This window comes from Periplaneta americana, chromosome 4 (genome assembly GCF_040183065.1).
Source record: "Periplaneta americana isolate PAMFEO1 chromosome 4, P.americana_PAMFEO1_priV1, whole genome shotgun sequence".
Taxonomy (NCBI): Eukaryota; Metazoa; Arthropoda; class Insecta; order Blattodea; family Blattidae; genus Periplaneta; species Periplaneta americana.
This window is the reverse complement of record NC_091120.1, coordinates 74,671,534-74,680,982: the sequence shown is the minus strand read 5'-3', so window position 1 is coordinate 74,680,982 and position 9,449 is coordinate 74,671,534. Positions and strand designations below refer to the sequence as shown.

Here is a 9,449-nt window from a genome sequence, read left to right as displayed (position 1 = left end):
CTTGACAAGTTGCTTACATAATCAACCTCAATTTAGTTTCACCATTGTGTCGCATGTACTCATTATCGATTCATTGCTATTATAATGACTAATAAATTTATTATAAATGCATTCTTATTTAAATTAAAATATATTAGTTAACCAATTTATAAAGTCAAATTTTCTTCTGAACTTTTACTAATTAATATAGCTATCGGAATACATTAATAAATTGTATATTTATTATGTAGAACTACATTTGTATATAGATCTTTTGTTAAATTATTAAATTTTGTACTTTTGTGAACAATATCAATAAATCTATCTGTAAATCTATCTATCTTGTTAGGTGACAATAAATAATATATATTTTTTTTTAATTTGCAAAAGCTATTCATTTTAACTCTGGTCTCATACTATAAACTATAAAAGTTTATGGAAATAAGTTGGAATTCTCCGTTTTGAATAAAATTTAGGCCTATATCCATTGAAATCCCTTAAATTTCACTTTTTTTTTCTTCGGGCTGTCATTCTGATATAGTTTATACCTTCAAAGTATACTTACTTATGTTTTTTAAGGAACCCGGAGGTTCATTGCCGTTCTCACATAAGCCCGCCATCGCATCGGTCCCTATCCTGTACAAGACTAATCCAATCCCTGCCATCATATCCCACCTTCCTCAAATCCATTTTAATAGTATCCTCCCATCTACGTCTCGGCCTCCCTAAAGGTATTTTTCCCTCCGGCCTTCCAACTAACACTCTATATGCATTTCTGTATTCGCCCATACGTGCTAAATGCCCTGCCCATCTCAAACGTCTGGCTTTAACGTTCCTAATTATTTCGGGTGAAGAATACAATGCGCGTGCAGTTCTGCATTGTGTAACTTTCTCCATTCTCCTGTAGCTTCATCCCTCTTAGCCCCAAATATTTTCCTAAGAACCTTACTGTCAAATGCCCTTAAACTTTGTCTTATTCCGAGGATTATTATGTGGTTTCGTAACAAGCTGTTTATTTTACGGTGATGGGTTGTTAGCCCTTCTCCAAACCCCAAGTTACTCTCTATATAAGGAGGCCGTTTCCTCTATCCGCAAGCTCAGGACGCGCCAAGCCGTGGTGATAGGAACCCACAATAGGCTACATGGCCTTCAAAGTATACTATAAAATATTTGAGTTTGTTATGACATATTTATATTTATATGCTTGTACTTGTTATTTGTGAAAATGAAATTGTACTAGAACTATGGAAGGAGTCCATAATTGTACCTATTTTTAAGTAGGGGGACAAGACTGTAGTAACTTTCGAGGAATATCACTTTTGTTGACGTCGTACAAAATTTTGTCCAATATTCTTTTAAGAATATTAACTCCGTGCGTAGATGAAATTATTGGGGATCATCAGTGCGGTTTTAGACGTAATAGATCGACTATTGATAAGATTTCTTCTATTCGACAGATATTGGAGAAAAATGACAGTCTAAGGGTACAGTACATCTGTTAGGCCTATTCATAGACTTCAAAAAGGCACACGACTCTGTTATGAGAGAAGTTTTATATAATATTCATATTTAATTTGGTATTCCCAAGAAACTAGTTCGATTAATTAAAATGTGTCTCAATGAAACGTACAGCAGAGTCCGTGTAGGCCAGTTTATATCTGATGCTTTTCCAATTCACTGCGGACTAAAGCAAGGATATGCACTATAACCACAGTCTAGTATATACAGTCACGAAACTTGAGTTGTATGGATGCATATTTACTACGTATTGAGCTTCGTGACTGTATATATTAGACTGTGCTATAACCTTCATTTTTTAACTTTGCTCTATAATATGGCATTAGAAAAGTCCAGAATAAGAGAGAGGGTTTGGAATTGAACGGGTTACATCAGCTGCTTTTCTAAGCAAATGACGTGAATGTGTTAGGAGAAAATCTACAAACGATTAGGGAAAACACGGGAAGTTTACTTGAAGCACGTAAGGAGATCATATATCTTGGAGCAACAGTAACTAATATAAATTAAACGTAAGATAAATATAGGAAATGCCTGTTATTATTTGGTTGAGAAGTTATTGTCATCCAGTCTGTAAGTTTTTGCGTGATTTAATTGTTTTTATCTTAATTATTATTTATTTTTTTGTGATCCACTATAATTGAATTTGTTAGGTGAAATTAGATTATTAAATAGTTTGGTTGGTTGATCATGATTGACTATATATACTTTAATGTTTCTGTCTTTTTTCAGTGCTGCTTATACTTTATAACTATTTAATTCTATAAATTATTTCTCATATATTCCAGTTAAATTATTAACAGAAAAAAATAGTATAAAAATTCTCTCTAAAAAACTGAAAGTTAGAATTTATAAAATAATTATATTACCGATCGTTCTGTATGGTTGTGAAACTTGGACTCTCACTTTGAGAGAGGAACAGAGGTTAAGGGTGTTTGAGAATAAGGTTCTTAGGAAAATATTTGTGACTAAGAGGGATGAACTTACAGGAGAATGGAGAAAGTTACACAACGCAGAACTGCACGCATTGTATTCTTCACCTAACAAAATTAGGAAATTAAATCTAGACGTTTGAAATCGCAGGGCATGTAGCACGTATAGGCAAATACAGAAATGGACATAGAGTGTTAGTTGGGAGGCTGAAGGGAAAAAGACCTTTGAAGAGACCGAGACGTAGATGGGAGGATAATATAAAATGGATTTGAGGGAGTGTGGTATGGTGGTAGAGACTGGATTAATCTTGCTCAGGATAGGGACCGATGAACCTCCGGGTTCCTTAAAAGCCGAAAGTATATTTTTTATATTGTAAAGCATATTTATGGAATATTTATGTCGTAAAAACATATTTTATTCTGCATATTTTGGCAACTTTGAGAACAAGTATCCTAGTCCTAATCATTACTAAGTAAAGTAGTAGGGCACAATAAGCCTGGAGTTGCTTTGCTGGGTTTAGAGCTTATCCATTGTAGAAAGGAAAAAAATGGATACAAAATTATGTCGAAATAGCTGTACTAACGGAAGGGATATTTTTTACTAGTGTGATTTAATAGTTTCTTCACGTTTCGCGACCCCAAACTTTCGCCGCGCTCATAAATGAACTCAAGAAGCAGGATTTTTCCATTAGCTGTACTGAAACGAACGGCTTACCACATCCACATTTCTTCGTAATATAAGGAAAAGTCCTGTCAGTTTGTGGAGGACGGTAGTGTCAGACAGCTGTGGGATAAGCCAGTCGGGTATTTATTGCGCGGCTATGAAACATAGTTCACACTATAATAGCAGAGACAGTCGTGCCCACTGCGTTCATACTGTAGGTACAATCACGGAGTTCTTCCTTGCACCAAGAGAAGAATAAAAGGTCAGTCACTGTGCTTTCACAATCATCATGAAGTCATATTACGATAAGGGAAGTCTTGCACGCTGTGTAATGGAAAAAAGAAATCTTGGAACATTCATCGCACAGCCCTCAAATTGAAATATGTTTTTATTTCTAAATTATATAAAGGCCTAATTTCGAGCTCCGATTATAATTTCGAGGGCTTAATATGAAACTAACGTAATTACAAAATTGATGTTTTATTCACAATAAAATTCTTAACAGGCAATACGCATATTTCACATGAAATATACCATCATGTTTTGTAGTTACGAATTGTATTATATACAAGACTGTTTGGAATTGAATTACGATTTTTTTTACCAAGCAGAAGAAACGAATTAATATCGATTGGTGTAAAATTCTAAAAATGTCGATTTTTATAGTTACGTTATTTTTCACAATAAACCCTCGATTTATATGTAACTAGTATCCTTCATTGTTGAAAACACTCTTTAATCATTTCCTGTATATAATCACTGATGAACTATTAAGTAACTTAGATTAAATAAATAACTCTATTATGTTAACATTTTAAATTATGTTGTTAGAACAATACCAAATTTATAGACACACAAAAACACACCTACAACACATTCTCAACGCTCTAGAAAAATACGAAATTTATAGTTACACAAAAACACAACTAAAACACATCCTGAACATTCTAGAACAACATGAAATTTATACTCACACAAAAAACACACCCACAACACATCGTCAACACTCTAGAATAATATGAAATTTATATGCACACAAAACACATCTACAACACGTTCCTAACACTCTAGAACAATACGAAATTTATTCGCACGAAAAACACACCCACAATACTTCCTCAACACTCTAGAACAATACGAAATTTATAAGCACAAAAACACATCTACAACACGTCCTTAACACTCTAGAACAATACGAAATTTATATGCATACAAAAACAAATCTACAACACGTTCTTAACACTTTAGAACAATACGAAATTTATATGCACACAAAAACACATCCTCAACGTTCTAGAACAATACGAAATTTATAAGCATAAAAACACACCTACAAACGTCTCAACACACTAGAACAATACGAAATTTATATGCATACAAAAACACATCTACAACACGTTATTAACACTCTAGAACAACATGAAATTTATATGCACACAAAAACACATCCTCAACGTTCTAGAACAATACGAAATTTATAAGCACAAAAAACACACCTACAAACGACTCGACACTCTAGAACAATACGAAATTTATTCGTATAAAATAACATACCTACAACACTTCAACACTCTAGAACAATACGAAATTTATAAGCACAAAACACATCTATAACACGGCCTTAACACTCTGAAACGATACGAAATTTATACGCACACAAAAACACACCCACAACTTAAGTATCGCAAAATAAGCCACTAAAAAAAAGAGAGAGATTTAACACTTCAATAATAAACTACTAGGAACTCTTCATGTATTTACGTATCAGATGAATATTCGATAAAATACATAAATACTCATTACATCATGGCGCAAGGAACAGGACGTATTTACTACATGTACCTCTTTTTAATTTATGAAATCGGTATTTTTGTTCACTTTCAAAATTTTATGACATTAGTTTTCCATTGTGTTTTATCTACTGTATAGTTTTATTGGTGATAATCTGATTTATTATATCAGTAAGACAAACTTTAAAATATGTAATTAAGCTAAACTTTTAAGAAATAACCCATCAGATCTAAAGCAGAAACTAACTTAAAAGTTTCGTAATTTAAAAGTAGGTCTCTATTATGTGCATAGGCTCAGAACTTACTTCAGTATTAAGTGCGTAATATCTGAATATGATTAAGCCTTGGCTTTTCGGAACCGACGCATTCGCATCGCGAAGTGCGAAGCCCATTTCGCACAAATCCGGACTACACGAAAGATAGTGAGTGGTTTCTATAACTGCGAGGTGCAAGGTCACTATTATGGACTTATGACACTTTCACCCTATACCATACAGAGATCTCACCGTACTGAATACCGCTCCACCCCCAACTCAATACCCCTCAAAGTGAACATATTCTGACAACAGACTTCTCGAGATAACTGCGCAACAAGCTGAGTAGGATCAGGTCTGAATACAAGCACAGTACCTTCTTGTATTAAGCTATTATTGAGAACTATCTCTTTTTCAGCGCGTTAATAATAAATAAGTAAATTTATTATTTTATTTATAATATATCCGGCTACATTCCATTGCTCAATATTTTATCTCAATCATATACTCAATTTAAGAGAGTGTATCTTCTATATATTCCGCGATATTAAGCAAAAATGTCTGCATATTTTGTTTTAAATTTTTTACATTGTATCAAGTTCCCCTCCAATATTAGCTATGTTTAATGAACAATTATTACGAAAATAATATTATACTGCTGTAATTTGACTCTGAATTAATGTACTTTTTTTAATTTTCTCAACAGAAATATCTTCTTTAGTGACGAAACTGAGGTGCAATATTCTTGAAGACAACCTTCTGCAGTACTTACAAACAGAATCAAGACCTGTTGAATATCAAAGGATTTTATATGATCGTTGAAATGACTTTAATTATTGTCTTTCATGATCAAGAAGAAGAACCAAGTATCAGCATTCATCAGTAATCAGTGAACGTGTAAATATTTTGACAACTTATGAAAGTGAAGTGTTTGTTACAATCAGATTGAAATACAAGAACAAACATTTATAGACTCTTATTACAGTGAAGTTACAAATTTTACCATAATTAGACAAATTAATATATGAATTAGTTTAAAATGGTAGAAAGGAACTGGGAATGCGACCATTACGGTGAAGATGACTATATAAAATTCATCCCTCCCGTACTCTTCGTGCTTGGGTTGATACTAAATGGGATAGTTATACTTATGTTCGTTAATATCAAGGAATTAAGAACTACATATAATATGCTAGTTTTAAATCTTGCCGTCGGAAACATATTCCAAATCTTCTACAGTGGTGTACCAATTCTTATGAATCTTGAAAAACCGTGTATCCAAACTGCAACGGCGTTCTTCCTATGTTTAAGCATCTGGTCGACTGTGGCTATAAGTTTCAGAAACTATTTCACTTTCTCAAAGAGCATTTCACAACAGAAAAATGATCCAAACGCGTTACAAACAAACAAACGCAAAATGACTTTAATATATATTATCAGTCCTTGGATCCTAAGTATTTTCCTTACTGTACCAGGCTTTACAAAATACGTACTTTACAAAAGGAATCCAAATAGCTCCTATGAAAACTTTTATAAATTTGTAATGACATGGAATTTACTTTTCAGTAGCATTGTACCATTGATAATAATTGTATTTATGTACAGACTTACGTGCAAACGATTGATACAGAGCGCCAGAAATATCCCTGGAGAGGCTCAGGGACAGTATATCCACAGACGGTTGCTGAGGAGAAGTGCCAGAGTTCTGGTATCTCTTACTGCTGTATCTGTAATCTGTTGCATGCCGCTGTGTGTGTGGAATGTTTTGATTGCGTGGAAAGTACTTAAGTGTTCATTTGTCAACGCTATAGTTTATGACATCTTCTACATGTACTTTACTGTTATTCCGATTGTTATTTATCTCACCAGTACAACATTTCGAGAGCAATACAACAAAGTCGTAGCATACTACTTAAAACCTTCATATTTTAGAAGAACGTTGGTTGTGGCTGAATCAACGAATTGTTGTAAATGTTCATGCCAAACGCATTTATGTTGCACAAAAGTATAATAATGTTCCTTGTTCCGTGATCGAAGAAAGAGAGCATGTTCTGCCTTCAAAAGCTCGAAATTTTGCCTGATGGAGAGACTGAAAATAGTAGGGGAGACTGCTGTACCTTGATCATAGTGCACCTTGGATAACTTTTTTTTTTCTGATTTTTGCTGCTACCTATCCGACTCAAACTGAAGTAGATTGTTGAGAAAGCCGCTAGGTAGCTCTGGTCATAATTCTGGGCATTACATTTATTACAAAATGTGTGAGGTCTGTGAACGAAATAATTTTTTGATACAGATGTAAATATTTCTTTCATTTTTATGTTTCCTAACAAGAAAGCAAATTGTATTTGTAACGATCAATCAAGTACGATGTGTTCCCTACTTACAGAAGTTAATTCCCATGATTGTATCTCATCTCTAGTTTAGGCAGCCGTATTTCGATGGTTCAGAACCAGACTGTTCCAAGTCCATTTTACTACTTTTTTTTTTCAGGAGAGCTATTTTAAGCTCGTGACATTCAAAGCTTCATGAAACAATTTGGATTACCTACTTAGCAACCTTATGGAGAGGAAAATTTACAATTTTCTTCGATTCATATATGTAGGCAAGAATTGGAACACAATGAAACACAGATTTCTTTCTTACAAAAAGTTGGACTTAGAACAGTCTGGTTCTCAGCCATCTATTTGTCTAAACGTGCACCTTTTTGTATATTGGATCACAAAACATCTTGTACCAAGGAACATGCTCCAAGGTACATGATGCTATCGGTTTTTGTTTTTTTATTTTAAGATTACGCCACGAAGCAAGTATTGAGTTAAGAGGACCCCAATTGATCCTGATCCCTTGAAGAAAGCTGTTGAAGCAGTTATGGCCCCCTCGAGGAAATAAAATCTCAATCAGAGAAGCATAAAATAATGGAAAATAGCTACTTTTTTAATGATTGTGAGTTTTTACAACCATATTTCCACCTACTTTCCCCGTATTCCAAAGTTTCAAGGTACAAGAGGGTATAAGCCAAAGTACATGAGCCTGCTGTACCATGGATCACCTTACATATGCCTTTATTTTATTTTATCATCCTTAATTAATATGTAAAACAGGAAAATACGTGTAGGAAGTTGTAATTATTTCAAGCATGTTTCGTTTAAAGATATCATTTTCCAAAATTAAAAAATGTGAAATGTGAAAAGTGATTCAAGGTACAACAGTCTCCACTACATATTCCAACCTCGATCTTAACATAATTCAATTCGAATGAAGTTCAAGCAGGAAGAAAACGCATGTTCACTTTCAGTGCAAAAGGAGCTGATAGTACCATCTGGTGGCTTAACATGAACACCATCGCATGCCTAATGCACGAAACTAAAAAACGATCCGAGTAATGCGGAAAGCCCCTTTGAAAGTTCGTCGCCATAGTGAAAATAATGCTTCATTTCCATTTAAACAGGGCATTATCTTAACACAACAGACATGTGATATGAAGCGTTCGTATCGCTTTGTTTTACTATATTTGCAGACGTAAATTCATTTAGCGTTAACTTGAAGACATTTCATTATTATGGCAAAGTTATTTAATTTATACAAGTGTATAGTAAAAGTAACTTATAGAACGAAATTTTGATGCTGTATGAAGGCCATGATCATAGGTTCGAAACTCACTAACAAACATTAATGTTTATTTTATGCTATGATGTGTTATGTTAGGTGAAAAGCCGGAATCATGTCGACTGTAAAGTCACGAAAAATTCTCAAGTCCTATAACTTTGTCAAAATGAAAGATTATAAAACGTAATAGTACATATTATGCTTTATTTTACAGAAACTTTATTTCAATAATATTGCTTCACCATTGTTGGTATAGGAAATTAAATACATAAACACGAATTGAGGGTATTCTTGAATGGGTAAATTGTCTTGTAAACTTATTTTATGAAACATTATTTTACAAACACAAACGTTTATTGGTCTTATTCGGTATTCCAGCGCACTGAGAATATTCAGAACAGTAAATGGATTGAAGTTATACACACTGCAATTTGCCATTATGGAAGCTTGTAAAAACTTGATAGATTTAAAGAAATCCGAACGATTGCTAGCCTTAATGAACTCATACTTGTAGGTTATACACATAGGCTTCATGCACCCCTTTGTAATATTGGACTCGTCTAGGCAGTTGCGTTAATGTTACTGCGAGTGACGTAACCATATCCTGTGAGTGCAAGCGAAGTCGAGTGACGTAAGAATGTATTGTAGCATACAGTAGTAGGCCACGGATTATGCAAGAAAGTGACAATAGTCTTCGAATTTCATTTTG

The 9,449-nt window shown here is 33.7% G+C and overlaps 1 long non-coding RNA gene across 1 annotated transcript; it reads left to right on the top strand.

The window, feature by feature from the left end:
- The first annotated feature begins 3,213 nt into the window (after positions 1-3,213).
- LOC138697944 (uncharacterized) lies at positions 3,214-6,978 on the top strand. Its single transcript, XR_011331633.1, has 2 exons — positions 3,214-3,352; positions 5,841-6,978. It is a non-coding gene; the product is annotated as an uncharacterized lncRNA (long non-coding RNA).
- Positions 6,979-9,449: the final 2,471 nt, after the last annotated feature.